Genomic DNA, 17,627 nt, shown 5'->3' with positions numbered 1-17,627 from the left:
TACATGGTCAACACATCCATGTAATTTTGTTTTAGCTCCTAAATGCTTAATATTATATCGTGAAACTGCCCCGTGTAAGTTTCTTAATTATTTCCTTGCTTCTGTACGAAGGCCCGAAATAACCTTTCTTGAGCCTCCCAGTTATGACCACGCAGAGATGATCGGGGACTCCAGACATTACAGGCAGATTGCAAATGTAGAGGAAATATAGACTGTAGAGATGAAAGCTCGAACCAAAGTTGTCTATATTGTGCCCTTTCCTTCGTATACCTTTGACATTTCTGACTAGGCAAGACAGGAAAATCAGGGTACTGATGCCCACAAACGTAGGATCATACCAGGACATGGTCTCAAACCATTGCTCCTCTCGCAAATATGTATTATTTATGGGACGATGTGGTCTGAGCAACGTAGAGTGATCTTCATGACAGATATATTAATGTGTAAATCTCAGATGCTTCATTATGAAAATAAGGCCTTCGATGGTTTCTTTAAATCTGTATGAAGGACAGAATACCCATGTCAGTGACGGTTTTGTTAATGGCTCTGTGCTGCTAGAAGGTGTCACAGAAAAACAGGCACATATTACTGCATCGGGTTTATGTTCAGAAGAAAAGCAGTCTCGCAGTCATGAAGTCATTTGACCTGAAAACTGTAAGAGAAGGCTTTTGATTTGGTGCTCAGGACCAGTCACTTCTCACTCGAAACCATATTATCCTCCCAGTTCCTCTTTCAATCACCATAATGGGGGTATTGTTGTCACATTCGGCCAAAGAATACCTACATGGGATCAAACATGTCCAGTAATAACATACATCATTTGCCATGACACATCTCATCCAGGCTTAATTAAAGAGAATGACGGTGCTGGTGGTAATTTGCATTGTTTTTACAAGATTCAATCCATATGACGACGGGGAGCACGAAGTATTAGCTGCTAACATTGTACCCATGTGTACAATCAAAACAGGACTGTGACGTGACGAATCGACATTCTGAGCCTCATGGAAAACAAAGCTTCAAGGTGAGGTGCCTATTCTCATGATAAATCTCGAGGTTGTAATAAATGTAACATATGTATGATTGTGGGACGTTATATGTTTGCAATAGAGCTGGGGTCAACACTGAACGCCAGATTCAACAGTCAGTCAGATTAGACTTACAAACAATGCGATGAATATGGACGTGAATCATTTCAATGGGTTGTCAGTTCCAGGTACCACCAGATTTTCCACAGCTCCTCTGTATCTGAGGAACATGCCCAGACAAGGGTCCAAATAATGGTACGTGAATATTCTAATTAACCTAATGAATCGTTATGTGCAGATGTGCATTTAGCTGCCTTTCATGATGCATGCCATTGGACATATTCAATATGAACCAAATCTGTTGAGCTGTTCTTTAGAGTCTCACAAAGGAATTCGATGTCACTGAAAAGAGTCGTGGGAGAATCATGCCAACTCGTCCTGACATTTTATCATTCACATTAAAGCTGGCAATATTTTGATGCTGGAGGACAGCCCCACGAATGAACTTTTGGGTAAATGTTAAAGATTAAATAACGTTTAATTTGAAACGGTGCTTTCCAAGACACAGGTTCATCAAAGGGTAAATACACAAAGAACATACAGTCCCACGAAAATTCAGCAATTTATTCAATGGGATCGCATTATGATCAAGGCAAAATCATCTGCTATAAGAACTTGTTATCCATTAACATGGAATTCACAGAGAGCTTTCCCCACAAATAAGACTGACCGTGCAGAATAAATGAAGTTGGAGCGTATTCCTGGGGATGTGTTCCAAGCAGACATGATCTATTCCTGGTGTCACATCTAAAGACATCAAAGAACAATTAATGCAGGCTTGTTTGTCCTTTGTTCACATAGTCATCTACGACTCGGAGCCCCTTACTGACTGCGTCTGGTTACAAATAGTCATAATTACACGTACCTCTCATAACAAGCTAATCCAGTCAGGTGATTTGTCATTGGACGACTACAGGATGAACGATTGTGGACAAGAACAGAGGGTCATAGATGTTTAATCAAGTAACGAGAAATGAAAATGTGTTTATATCTTTAGGAACAGAAATATACACAAAGTTAATGGAATAGCCACCAGTAATGACATGTCAAGACATCTGTTACTCTTAATCAACGAAAATGTATCTGATGTCTTCCCGGCTTTGTTGATAAGTATCTGATATGTCAATACCTTCACAACCATCTGGCCCTGGAGCTGGAGGCGACCTTGTGCAGCACCAAACTGACCCTTGCTGAACTTACCGAGGGTCTTTTGCTCAAGGGAACCAAAGAAATGAAGAGGAGAATGATTTATGGACTGATTTGTCAGTTTCCAAAGCCCCCGTTTTATTGCCGTTAGCAATTATTACTATCAATTAATGATGGACACTATAACAAACATTCGTCAATGTGGTTATCTCCTAACTCATGTATTATGCAGAATGAAGTGAAATATGCAATTATGTTACAGACAAGGGAAGCATCTTGCTTATTTACATTCCTTTTATGGTAAAGGGACCATAACATACAACCTTAAGATGTTATATCCACATATCCTGTGTGCATTCAGTCTCGATGCTGTCTTACCTGTAAGCTCATTAAATTTGTATTGAACACTAACAGAGCCTTCTCATGTCTGAATAAAATTCTGTCACTTTTGGTGATGTTTTTAATACTGTTTGTGTACATTTCAACAAACAACTCATTTCCGGCAAAATACTCTAAACCGTACCTAAGTCATCTCAGAACCTTTGTCAAGATGTTCCTCATTGCTTTGAATTGAAGGGCTTCCTGTTGTGGATGCAGTCGTAGCAAAGAAAATGGTCAGGGAAACTTTATTAAATGTCACACCAACAATAGCTGTAACTGTGGTCTTGTAATTGAGTTCCGCTGTACAAAGAGATCTTTGAGTTAAGGTGCTTGTATTTTCCTTACCTTAACATAGACTTCAGAACGCTTTATAACAAAGGCTGATTTGTACAAACGCACTCCTGTTCATTTTAATGATATTCGGATTTTCTTTCTAGTCACTAGTCATCTTTGCTTTTTCTTTGAAGTTTGTATGAGTCTTGGTGTTGACGTGGGTGTTTCAGGTTTCTAAAAAATGTTTTAGCGTTGATTTTGTAACTTCATATTTTAACATTTAAGTTCCCAAGTCAACTCTTACTGTATTTGTGATTATATTCTGCTTATTATGACAGCTTAATCCGACTGAATTAAGCACGTAGAAAATAGCGTAATTTCCAAACAACAACAACAAAACCAACAAAAACAAACAAACAAAACAAACAAACAAAAAACAACAACAACAAACAAACAACACGAAATACGTGATTCAAATAATGTCATGGAGAGGTTGGACTGACCCAGGTTTGACCAGGCTTTGGCTTCGTATTAGCGCTGTAATATATCTGACACGGGAAGGAAACACATATTTCAAACTGACTTAAACTGACACATACTCTTTAAAAAAAAGTAGGAGAATGTTATTTTGTTTTATGAGTGAAACACTCGGGCGATGACCATAGTTGCTTATGTAGTAATCGCTCTTGAAAGATGACATATGACGTGAAATGCTTGTGTACGATTTTCATAATTTTCAAACGAAAACAGTCGGCTAGAAACAACCTCTAACAACTGTATGGTTCAAGAAGATTTTAAAAATTAACGGTCTACAGTGATTTATCGACCTTCGTCATGCACGTGTATAGGGGTATCACGTGCACGTGCTTTTGTCTTCAGGGGTGATGATAAAGAGAAATGTCGGACTCATTCAGTCGACTCTACAATGGCAGCAATTTTAAAACATGAAAAAGGTTTTACTAATTCTATTGTACAACTATTTCATTATCAACATGACAAAATACTGACTGGCTTTTCTTCCAGTTGACGTGTTTGTATTTACATGTTCAGCTTTATAGACGTTTGAAGTGTCATCTTGGATCGTTTAGTTGAGGATTTTCTTATTAATGTGGTATTGATATTCAGGAGGATTATGTTCTTCCTTTCTTTTTAAAATCTCAGGTGTGAACCACACAACACATTTCAGTTGCTTTTAACTCATATACAGACAAGCTATCGTCTTGTTTTCATTTACACTACCAGTGATTGAGTGTGTGTGGATGGTTATACGAAGCTTTTAGCAATATTCCTCATTTATTATGGGTGAGGACACCACCACAAATGCGCTTAAACCTATGTGGGGCGAGACGAACGACCGCTTTAACCACTAGGCTACCTCACCACCCCTTTAAACTAGTGTGATCATAGTGACCAAATGCTTTTAACACTAGACGGCATTACTGTCCCACACAAGTCAGTTCTAGTAAATGGGTGTATGTTCCTTGTTTGAGTGATGCTCCGTTATAGAAATTTGAGACTGTATTGTTTTGCCGTGAAGGTCCAGCTGCAGGCTATGTAACATGGATGAATTCTGACATTTTATATTGTGTGCATAAATTTATAACTAATCATTTTAATTACATTTCAGGGTTTTGTGGTCTGATGGCCGACCTCTTTGTACATTATATTCAGTCTACCTTTATGTAATTGTCTTTGGTTGTTTCAACAATAGTCCAAGCTCGGTTTCTCAGCTGATTGGTTTAATTCAAATATGCTTCTCAACGCCATGTTCCTACTAACCAGTTGCACACCACTGTTATGGACATGAGGACTGATTTAGAAATTGAAGGATTTAGCTAAAGGGTCTTGCACGCGTTGGCTGGCTGTTCGTCTGCTGCGTGCTTCAACACGCTTCTGTGTCACCCACAGGAGTGTCTTCTTCTTCCCCTACCGTTTCTATAACGGAATAAAAGATATTGATAGACCTCACCACCCGTAGTCTGTGGTTTGTAATCGTGAGGGATAACACCACTGTTTAATGGTTGCAACAGCTACTAACTGGATCAGGTGGTCAGACTCGCTGACCTGGTGGACTCATTATGAGTAGAACGATGCTCATGACGTCTATCATTGGCCTAATCCCAATTATTATTTGACGGTGGGACATAGGTTATAGTGGCACAAGGCGAAGGCATGTTATCAGGATGGAATCTGATCCCTGGACATGTGGTTGATATCACGTGAAATAGTAAATCAATTCAAAATCGGGCTAGCAGCAGGTGAAATTGTGATTTTGGTTGTATTTGTAACACAGATCTAGTAATGATTGGTTCTAATTGATACTTACATATGAAATCCCATATGCGATAGGAATTCCATCGTTGCATATTGCCATTAAAATTGGTCTTCAGGAACATGGGGCGGAGGCGTACACTAGTGGTTATAGTGTTCGCTCCTCACGTTGAAGGGCCGAGTTCGATTCCCCACGTGGGTACAAAGTGTGAAGCCCATTTCTGATGTTACCTGTCGTGATATTGCTGGAACATCGCTAAAAGCGGCGTAAACCCCACCTCACCCACTTAAGCAACTTATCGTTGGCGTCCAGTAGGATTTGGTGATCAGGTTGGTTGACACATCGTATTCCAGTTGCGTTTATAGATGTTCATGCTGTTGATCACTGGGTTGTCTGACCCGGACATGATTATTTACAGACCGCCACCATAGAACTTCGGCGTAGTACATAGAACAGACCGCTCATACTATATTAGCAAACACAAACAGCCGAAGAGCATAGCACGGATATCATATGGGTCGGTAACATACTGTGAAGTTCAAACCCTAACAACCCTACGTTTATCTTCTTTGTACAAGAACCTTTCAATGAAATTGTTTTATGTCGTCCTGGCGTCCAACATTGTAAGAGTGAATAGAAAGGTATGAAATATGGGGAAAAAACAGGTAAGTAAATATGATAACATTTGCATTTATGTTGATTCTGGGGTTAGCGTAACACATCAGGCTAACAAATGTCAAGCGCGCATTGCTTTATGGATGAAACACGAAACGTATCTATGCACCAGAGATTATGGCAGGGTAATTACGTGGCACGGTAATTACGACATGCTAATCATCCTCTATGGTCGTAGCAAATTCACTGGGATAACTTGTGGTGATGTGTTTATCGCCTAAATGATGAACATGATATGGTTTGAATGAATTTGTGTTCCCATATCTTGTGTGTACAAGTTCATAATTTGTAAAACGTGGAGATTAGGAAGCGGGCCAAATGAATATGGTTCTCAGTCTGGTAAGCATTTGTTAAAATGAAAAATGTGTATTTCCATTGCCATACACCGGTGTATATCTTTAAAGTAATTAGTTGAATGGCCAAAACATGCCAACTCATTAAATAATCATACGTATCTTTTTGATATTTTGATAGTTCTAAGCTGTGCAATCCCTTTAGGTGTTGCTGGACACAGTGACCTTCAGGAATCCTGCCAATTCTAAGTCTGTGACAGTTTTGATATATCTCATGCTTTTCGTAACAACGTTTTCAAATTGTGCCTGAAATGCGCTGGTTGTTTCACGTCATAGTTTACCCTAAGGCTTCCTGTGACATGCCCTCAATCAAACGTTTGTGTTGGTACAGACCCGAAGACCTTCTTGACCAATTTATATACTGTTGCACCCTTTTGGTCAAAAGGATATTATTCTTTTGCGTTGAAGCGCCATGTTTCTGAATAGTTACCATCTACATGTTCAGGCAGCAATTGAGGCCTACCAATCCCAAAGTAAATCTGCTTTAACATGAATGCAAAGCCCAATCCTTAACCCTTAATAATTAACAACTAAAAGACGTGAACGTTATATGGACGTTTTGGGTCCAGTGCTGATGCCATTACCAGTGCACATAGTGATGCACAAATATGATTACACACGACAAACCATTCCATAATGCAGTTGCGCGGATTGATACTCATGCTTTATAATCTCTGGATTTTCTGGTCCAGACCTGATTACTTACAGACCACCGCCATACAGCTGGAATATTGCATAGTGCGGCGTGAAACAACAAACATACAACCCTAACAAGTATCCATGACTCAGTGTGTCAGTATTGACACCAGGTGTCGCGATAGTCTCACTTGTGAAATTGCAAGTACACGCAACACTAAGCGGAGACCCATTTTCTGTTTCTAGGTACAGAAGCCAACGGTACCCAGTATCCACTAGGTTTCCTCAAGAGCAGAAATTAACTTATTTTTGCTTTTCCTGTATGGCTTGGACTAAACGTTTGCAAATGATGAAGTCGAGATGTAAATGTTTTGTCGCAGTGGCCTACAGGTTCTTACTTTAGCCATGGTGAACACTTGCATTGACACCCTCTCTGGAGTCGACCATTCTTTCTTAGACTAGAGTTTTCATTATTGCTTCGTGCCATGCTGTTCCAGGTCAGAAACCAGCAGGTTAATATTTTTGTCATTTCTTATGTTTCTGTGGTAACAGTACATGATCTGTCCTGCGAAATGACCAAAGAACTAACAAAATGATTGTTATGAAAATACCTCTATGAAACGTGTAATAATATTTCTATTTACGTATTTTCTCCTACTGGAAGCTCAGAACATATAATTATCGTGCAGCTCTGATAATGCACACCTTACCCCTTAACATAGCTTGCCTAGGTCCAAATGAGCAGCCAATTTGCACGTAGCGTTTGGCGATAATTCAATACAGGAATATCAGAAAAAGAGAAGACAAACTCCAAGATCCGGTCACTAATTTCCATGATCAGGACGTTGTAGTTGGTGCAACACCTGTGTGAATGTGGAACGTGATATGTGCCAAATAAACATTTGTGAACATTTTATGATAAATTTTACCTTCGTGGAAAACAAACACACAATGTGATTTTAATGACTTAACTCAGATTTCATATTAGCACTGACATAACCAATGTGCAGCATGGGCGGAAAAGCTCTAACAAGACCTCATTAAGAAGGTTAGAAGTAGTTCTAGCGCTGTGTGTACCAATGGATTCAACTGCCTTTGATGTCGGATGAAATTTGACACGTTCAATATTAACCCAGATTTTTAATGTCACCACAAAGGCTATTCTATCGCTCATATTGTCTTAGAAAGGACGTCAGCGTTACTTAAGGTCAGTTCCTGCAAGAAGAGAATTATGCCAACACTTCCCAACGTGTTTGTCATTTACTTTAACGCCGACATGCGTATGACATTGATGGATAGACTGACAAACGAGGATCGGCCTAAACGCCGCAGAATAAATAACACGAAACTTGAAACGATGCATTCAAGAGAAAACGTGGGCAGGTTCAACGAATGAAAACTGATTGGTTTCTTTGGTAGCATGTATATCATCGCATTATGAAAGTACTAGCTAGCCAGTAATACTGAAATCCCACAACTCTGTTCATAGAAATACCGGTAACCAAGAAGAAGGTATAACGATGTATAGTAATCCTGAAAAGGTTATTCTGATCATATGTTTCTGATTACAGATACCTCCTTGTTCCTCTTCGTAAAATGAATGCAATCTCACTACTTGCAACTTCAATTCTATTAAATTAAATTCTATTATAGGTCCTCGACAAGGTATGTAAGAGTGAGTGAGAGAGTGAGTTTAGTTTCATGCCACACACAGCCATATTCAAGCTAGGAGGGCAGTCCATAAATAATTGAGTCTCAATCAGACAATCTGGTGATCAACATCATGAGCATCGATCTATACAATCGGGATACAATGACGTGTCAGCAAAGTTAGCGAGCCTGACTCTCCGATCCCGTCGACTTTTATATAAGAATGGGAATTGTGGCCATAATAATTACCTTAACATAACTGCACCATGCATAAGGTACAGTAAACAATATTTTAGTGTTTATTTTACATTGCTATCTATGAATAGAGACCAAGTATTATGCCAGCTAAATCTTGTCAGTAAGAGCTATCGTCATGCATACGTTTCATGACAGGATAATCCTATCTCTTGATTTTTAACTAAAAGTAAAAGACAAAGAATTTATAAATAATTGCATACAAGAACACTAATCCGTAGATTGGAACCAAACGCCTTTTAATCAAATCAAGTGAAGTGAAAATATTTTAAGAGTTCTTCAGGAACAGAAAAAACTACTTACTTAATAGAATATCCACCATGTAAAGAACTAGCGGACATGGGAGCTCCGTTAATCAACGAAACTGTATCTGCAGCTATCACGTCCTGTTGATATGAATCAAACCTTTGTCAATACTTTCACAACTTCCTTTCCGTAGAGTTGACAACGACCTTGAACAGCTCCATGGTCCCTCGACACTGACCGACCTTAGTCAAGGTTATCTGCTCAAGGAATCCAGGCATTGCCGGCGAGATCGATCAATGAACTCATTTATTAACCACCCAAATTACATTGATTTGTTTCTCGTTAGTACTAATGAAGGATGTTCAATAAAATGGATATTTATCAATTCTATTAACCCAAATACAAATAATATACGGACGCGCTAAAGCAATATCCGACAAACCTACCAAATAATATGTACTCAGAGTAACGTTGGAAACATATTCTGATTATGAAGAAAGATAAAAGGACGTACGCAGCATACAATCTTAACACATCATAATTGGGCACCTTGCTGTTTGTATCTGCTGTTTCCAATTCAACATATTTCTATAGCATGCGTGATGCTAGGTAATGTGAAAAACAAAATCATGCAGTACTCACTTATATCGTCATAAGAATAACTTGTATATGAACCATTTAAAATTACCTAATTTATGAACTATGGACCATTATTATGGACTTACTGGATCGGGTGGTCAGGCTCGCTGACTTGGTTGACACACATCATCGTATCCAAACTGAGTGGGTCAGTGCTCATGGCGTGATCATTGAATTGTCTGTTCCTGACTCGATTAATGATAGAAAAGCTGAAATACTCCTGAACACGGCGTTGTATAACAAACGAACATATTTTATGATACATTTGCAATTTAATTTTTCTGGGTTTTTTTTGGGTCACTCTTCTGCCGGAAGTTTCGGATCATATCCGACGCTAAAAGAATGCTTTAGCACTGGGTCGTAGGATATCTCCTCTTCTCTTAATAGTGTAGTCTGGTACACCTAGCTGTGGACAAAGTAATAGAACTGGAAAATGAATGTGAAACGTCAACGGAAATGAAAAACAAGCTTCGACAATCAAACAGATTCCATTACACGTGGAAGACAAAAACAGCCGTGAAAATTACATGGATGCATCGCTGAAAATGTGTCCTAACACCAGGATTCGCGCATCATACCCCACAGATCCAGACTAGCACACAATTTGTAAGAACAAATAGATGTACTTTGTTGTCTGATCCACGCGTCCGTGTACGTATTGCCACATACAAAATGAGTTCCACATCTGATACGGGTAGCAAGTGGTTAAAGCATTCAGTCATCACCCTAAAGACCTGGATTTGCTTCTCCACATGAGCCCATTTCTGGTGTACCCGGCGGTGATATTGTTGGAATATTGCTAGAGCGGCTTACTTAACCATACTCACTCACTCACTCACTCATTCACTCACTCATTCATTCACTCACTTTCAACTACATTCAAAAGGTTACAGTTGGTCCCATAAATCTGTCCATGATATTATACAACAATCTAAATAATCACAGTTTCACCTGCCCTGTATTCTTAAATATAAATATTTAACCTTAAAAAAACAACTACCGTTTCTGCATATAGTTCTTGTAAAATGATAACGCTTTGTACATATATTAATAATCTATCGAAGTCTTTACGGCTTACTTCAGTGATCTACGACCAATGAAGCCTCAGTCTTAGAGCATATTGATGGCTGAGTTCTTAAGAATGTTTCCTCCCAAAAGATAACCCAGTGAGTCACTGATATGGATGAACCATTAATAGCCATCTCCAGGGACACAACTAATGGTTCAGAATGGCACTTTCGCAGTCTGTTACCTTGGTGGCTTGTCTAAAGTACACACGCATTTGTAATATCATCAATATTCTTTTACTTGATGTGTTGTGTTCAGTTGTTGGGTTAGTGAGTGAGGGAGTGAGTGAGTAAATATCGCTAAACGGGACACTAGAAATGGGCTTCACACATAGTACCCCTGTGGGGGAATCGAACCTGGTCTTTCTGCGTAACGAGCCAACACTTTAACTACCAGGCTATCCCAATTCCCTGGAGTTATGTTACAAAAAGACTCAGATCTTCAAGTGCATCGGGCGAACCATGCGATTGTCACTGCACCGCGCATATTTTACACGCATTTTTCAATTGATCCCAATCTTCACACTCACCAGTTTCTTTGCCAGACAATCCTCTGACCAGTCGAAAAGAAACAGCCAAACTGGCATCGAAATATCGATATTAGGTTTTCAAAACTTGGACTTCTCGGCGCCAACGATTCCGAAACAGTTCACAACATTAAATAATACGATACGCAGTGGAATGGTATTTTTTCTTTTGCCAGGGAATTCAACTTGGCAACCATTGAGGCTATGAGTCAGCGAATTTGTATTTGAGTTCCTAACTATATGACACCCGTTACAAATATCGGGATATAGATCTCGTCGTAAATCAACTAAAATGGTGCAGATGGAATTATATTTCTTCTGAGGTGTGTTACAGATAGAAAACTTGACATCTGAAGACGAGATATGTCGCCTTTATGTACCCAGTCAACTGTACGCTTTAAATGTCAACCATTATTCATAGAACCTTGACAGCTGTGACGCCAGAGTCCAGTTCGAACATAGTGGTGCACAGAGATTGTAACGTTTGTTGCAAGTTATCAATCTACTCCCTTTCATGTATACACTCGTGGCTGACTTTACGCCGTAAGTTTCTGATTTAATCACTTTGACCACTGCCTCTCTCCAACTCGCGTGAAGTAGCTATTGTTAACAGCTTATATCTATACTGATGAAATTTAATGATATATTAGCAAATTCGTTACCATGTGAAACTTATTATCATTGCAAAATTATAAACGTACTTATATAGATTTCGATTTGGATTATGTCCTTGTATTCTACACTTTATCTAAATATCATCCATGAAGATGGGGGTTAGAATTGGTCTTCTGCAACCTATGCTTGTCGATAGAGGTGACTAACAGGCTCGCTGACTTGTTTGACACGTCATCATGTTCCATTTGCGTAAATCGATGCTCATGCAGTTCATCACTGACTATTTACAGACCGCCGCCAGAATGCTGGAATATTGCTGAGTGAGGCATTAAACCACAAACTAAACAGCCAACCAAAGAGAAGATCCTGGTCTTGCGGACAGGTGATCGGACATGTTTGGCTTATTATGGCTCATTTCTCATCTAATCAGTCATTAATTTGTTCAACAAGCCTCGAATAATATAGTCTGTTTTGGTAAAGTCCGCATATTGAGAACTCGCGTTTAGGAACATTCGCTCACACACTTGTTAGTCCACTTGGAATGCGCTTTGTACATGACAAGGATGTAGCATGGCCAGAGCTATGGTGTAAAACACGTCGCTTTCACCACCAGTAGCTAAAGAAATTTCGACCATAATCTCCAGGGCATCCATTGCAGAAACACGCATGAAGCATTACTTCAGTACTTAAATCGTAGCATTCATTTCATTGGAGAAGCCTCGCTTTAACCTAATGGAAAGAGGATTTCGTTACTTGTATTCAAGACCTTAGGCTGTGTTTATCAAGTCAACAGTCTCAGGCCCAACTACTTAACTGTAAACCTCTAAGCGAACATGATGAGAGTGTTAATTGACTAATTTACTCCCCGTGACCTTAGCGTCAGTGCCCACAGCGCGGGTGTCGGCGCTCGGCTGAGCAACGTCATGGCTGTCTTGGAGGTTTTCAATGTATATCGATTTGATGTTATGTTCTCGAGGGATGTGTCTGTGTTGCTGTTGTAATAAGCTAATAGTTTGAATTGCGCAAGAGCGTATCCGTGCGCAAACAATTGATTGTGAAGTTCATCTGCAAATATACCGATAGGACAAAAACGTGTCGCTTGACGGTAGACCGTTGGCTCAGGGCCCTGCTCAGATAGGTGAAGATAATATCATATGGATTTAGTCAGGTGTTAGGTATGCTTACTGGCCTGCTGGTGCTTTCCCTTATAGCGACATGTGTCTTGTTAACGGTGAATGAGTTACTAGTAATCATACGTTACCAGCTTTAGTCCCCACCCCCTCCCACCCTTTCCTCCCTACCTTGTACAACTAGCAGCAACTGGTGGTTGTATCGTGAGGGTGTTCTAGTCTCATTCAGTCTGGACCAAACAATCCAGTGACTGACATCATGAGCATCGATCGACTCATTTCGTACTTGTGTCAAACTAGACGGTCCCATTAATCGCTTGTAATAGCCATCTTATGAAGTTCTTGAAGATATTTGAGGGTCGTCATTGGTGTAATACTCATTATAATGAGAAAGAGATATTATTGCCACCCGTGTGATTGGCCACGTCACGTCACATTGCTCCGGAACAACGTTTTCATTCACAGCAATAAGAAACAGTTCCTTTATGTTTCACTATTCCGATACTGAGATGAATTCTGTCTTTGGTTTTTTTTTCTGTGACGGAACCATTAACACAAACAATCACAGCACCTTAAAGTGAAAACGTGAGCACCTTTAAGTGAAAACGTGAGGTGTTGCCAAAAACCCTCACAGCTGCTTACACCCACCATTTTTCAGCTCAAATCTAAAGTTATCTATCCTCTCCTCAAAACTTCCTAACTGATTCGATATTTTTACCTACTTTTTAGTACGCAGATTGAGGTACTTCATACACTGGAATGCGCAAAGTAGCGAAGAGTCAGTTACTGGGGAACGTGCCTCTTAAACCTGAATACCAAACATCCTAACTGCACAAAACTCAGATATGATCTATTTAAAACAAAACCTATAAATAAAATACCACACTCGGAGGTATTTAACTATCGTGTTTAACCTCACCTGACCGAGGTCAGATGCCACAAGTTCACTCGTTGATTATGCTGTATCTAACGAGAAGTGGTGCAGCATTATATATGTAACGTGCGGCCCATATACTACGCCGAGTTGAATCGAGAATTTTGGCGGCGAAAAAATGCGGACAAAGCGGTATTGCAGTCGAAATTCGCCGTAGCCGCACGAGAACTGATTTAGAATGGGGTCGGGAGGTTGGATCCGACGCATTACTTCAAAGCGGGTCGCCGGAGTCAACTCGGGGCATTTCCCATAACTTAATTCATAGGTATATGATTATAACTCTCACTAGAATGGCCTCGTGCAGAAAACATGTATTAGACCGGATGTAACCTACACACCTGTCGGACCTCCGAGTAAAGATGGGTCTCCAGTTTCTTAAGAGAGAGGGAGAGCGGTCAGGTACTGGTCAGGCTCCATAACCAAGGCCATTGGATGTTGGTCGTGCTTTTAGCCACTGGCCTTTTGGTCCGACGGCGATTTCTTAAAGGCTATCATATGAAAAATAGAAAAATAGAAGGTTCATATGTGTGTTGATCACGTGCGCATTCTGTGTCAGCCAGTACTCAACCAATTCCCTTCTGTGTCCACATGTATTCTACCATCTGCCTTCTGTGTCCGCCAGTACTCAACCATTTCCCTTCCGTGTCCACAAGTATTCTACCATCTGCCTTCTGTGTCCGCCAGTATTCAACCATTTCCCTTCCGTGTCCACAAGTATTCTACCATCTGTCTTCTTTGTCCGCCAGTACTCAACCATTTCCCTCCGTGTCCACAAGTATTCTACCATCTGCCTTCTATGTCCGCCAGTATTCAACCATTTCCCTTCCGTGTCCACAAGTATTCTACCATCTGCCTTCTGTGTCCGCCAGTATTCAACCATTTCCCTTCCATGTCCACATGTATTCTGCCATATGTCTTCTTTGTCCGCCAGTACTCAACCATTTCCCTTCTGTGTCCACAGGTATTCCACCAGTTTCCTTCTGTGTCCGCCAGTACTCAACCAATTCTCCTCTGCGTCCACAAATATTCCACCAATTGCCCTCTGTGTCCGCCAGTATTCAACCATTTCCCTTCTGCGTGCACAAGTATTCCACCAATTGCCTTCTGTGTCCCACCTGTCAACCTTTGTGCTCTTCATTGTCCCATCACTTCCCGTCTGTGCCAATTCAGAATCCAATCCACCCCTTCTCTGTTCACCAATATCGCACTATCATCCATATTACATACATGACGTACTGTAATTTCTAAACAACGAAAAGATATAAAACTCGTAACATCTTCATGGTTATATTGCTTTTATTGCCTCCCTGCGGATGTATTCATATCTTTCAGCCGTTAACGGATTTGCGTCTTACAAAAGCTTAAGCCTCGCTAATGATTTAATCCCTAGTGAATTTCGCGGTACCGCAGGCAGTTGTTAGCAATTTTGTTTGAAGGATTTACAGAAAGAGTATTTACAAAGTTTATCACGAAATTAAAGATTGTCTCTTTGGCCAACAACGTGTTTTGGGTGGGCTTTACACTTTTTTTGTGTAGGGGTGGCTGTAGGCTCCCTGCTTTAGACTTCTCATTTCAGAGCTCACCCTTTAAGGTAAATCTGGGGCATCGGGGTAACGTTTGTGTTGTTTCAATACTAAACACCTATACACGATCTAGTTCCACACTCGTAACAAGATGAGGGCAAGCAGTAACATCTTCTCGTTTGTTGTGTTGGTGTGTATCCCAAACCAGATGCAGCCACCTAACGTGATGAGACCTTTGTAATGCTCGACAAATAGCAGAATCCATACTTGGAAACCTGCATTCACAATTCAGAGAAGATATTTCGGGTCATACTATAAACCTTTCCTGAATGACAACGGTACAACGGTATCGAAATGCCGCACTCAAGAAGTAAAAGAAATTCTTATGCATATACGTATAGCGTGTAGTATTGCACTTCCCAACTTCTAAAATGAACCTCAACGATGGAAAACTCCAGTACCCCAAAAGCAGTTATCAACAGGGTAGTCACATTCTTTTACGGATTCTTGTGGTATTGTGTCCAGACAGTGTGGTTCGGTTTTCATGCTGTCAACCACTGGTGTATATACTGAGAGAAAAAAAAATAAGCTATCACATGAAAGGACAAGTGTTCCTTAACTTTTCCAAGGTTCCACCACAAGCTTTGTATCCCACATGCTTTCACTTTGCTCGTCAGCAAAGTAATACTACCACCACGACGGTCGTAGCAGACACTTAAGCAGTTTTAAATCTGTAAATATCGAGTCTTGACCAGGCAATTCAATTATCAACGTCATGAGCATCGATCTTCACAGTTGGGATACGATGACGTGTGTCAACCAGGTCAGCGAGCCTGATAATCCGAGCTCGTCTCTTAGAAGCAAGGTTTACTAAAGGCCAATTCTTACCCGGTTCGTCACAGGATCACTTTGTGAAACGAGTCGCAAGTTCACACGCCACCATCAGTCGCCTGGCACAGGTCTGCACGGGTCTGCGGAGTGAACCGACAACCATTTCAGTCACATTGTTTGGGTTGATAAATGTTTTGATGATAGTTACAAAGGAGTTTGTTCTAACAAAAACATAGTACACGATTATACAATGAAAACAGCAAACAGTAACCGTTGTTCATAAATTCTTATTAAACTGCAGAACAGTATGGCACAATTAATTCCAAACTTCATACTGAAACATGAGTCTCCTTAACCTGTTCAGACAATGACCTACTTCTCAGTCGATCCGAATTTTCTCGTGTGACAGTGAAAGTAGACACCACACACAACCGGGGCTACACTGAATTCCAATTTCATGTATTATAAGAAAATGGTATTTACAAATTAATTATAATTATAAAGTTTAATAACACCGTATTTCTATACTTTATGTCGAGGTTCAGACAGCATGCCTTAACTAAGAAATCACACATTGGTAATGTTTGATGAGGTCGTAAATTGATTCACAACGCATCTGGCTCACTGGTTATACCTGTCATGTCTTTTTGTGCTTATTCAGTGTAGTTCGTTAACGCACAATGAGACTGGTATAATATCTATTACGAACCAGACCGCCAACGGTTTCTAGCGGCAGAGCCTCGTTTTGAGATTTCCACGATTTCCAGGTGTCCCTTTGCCAGAGCTTGCTGTACGACAGAGCACGCTGTGCGACGTATTTGCAAGGATTAGGAGTGTAGTGTTGCAATGTAGATGTGGTTAGACGTATCAAATCACACTGATTAATATTTATGTATCCAGTGAAATGAATTAGTCGAAATATTATGGACCGTTTATCACACTAAGTTGCACAATAGGATGGAACCCAGTCAACAGGAAACGAAACTGTTCTGTAATCAATGTTTTGACATGTTCAGGAATGATATTTAAGTACGCGTCGGTTCTGTTTACCATGATATGGTTAACCCAATGCCACCCAGTTTTTCTCTTAATGGACACTTGTCGCACAATCTGGCGTGTGGGGACAGTATACCCCCTGATAGCAATATGTCTCGCCGGTCTGCAACATGCTAATGTCCATGCGCCGCGCAGAGAGCAAAAAAGCGCATATCACTTGAGAGAAACGTTAACAGACTAATTTGCGTACCAACTCTTTGATCATACCAAGCGTGTAAAATCATTTAAGAGCCTTTAACTGGGTTCTGTCGTGTGCGGAGCGAGTTGAAATGCACTAGGAACAATCTTGTGCTGAGTGTTCGCAGTTACCATGTCATCTAAAGCCCCGGA

Source organism: Haliotis asinina, chromosome 2 (genome assembly GCF_037392515.1).
Source record: "Haliotis asinina isolate JCU_RB_2024 chromosome 2, JCU_Hal_asi_v2, whole genome shotgun sequence".
NCBI classification, from domain to species: domain Eukaryota; kingdom Metazoa; phylum Mollusca; class Gastropoda; order Lepetellida; family Haliotidae; genus Haliotis; species Haliotis asinina.
Note: the sequence above shows the minus strand (reverse complement) of the source record.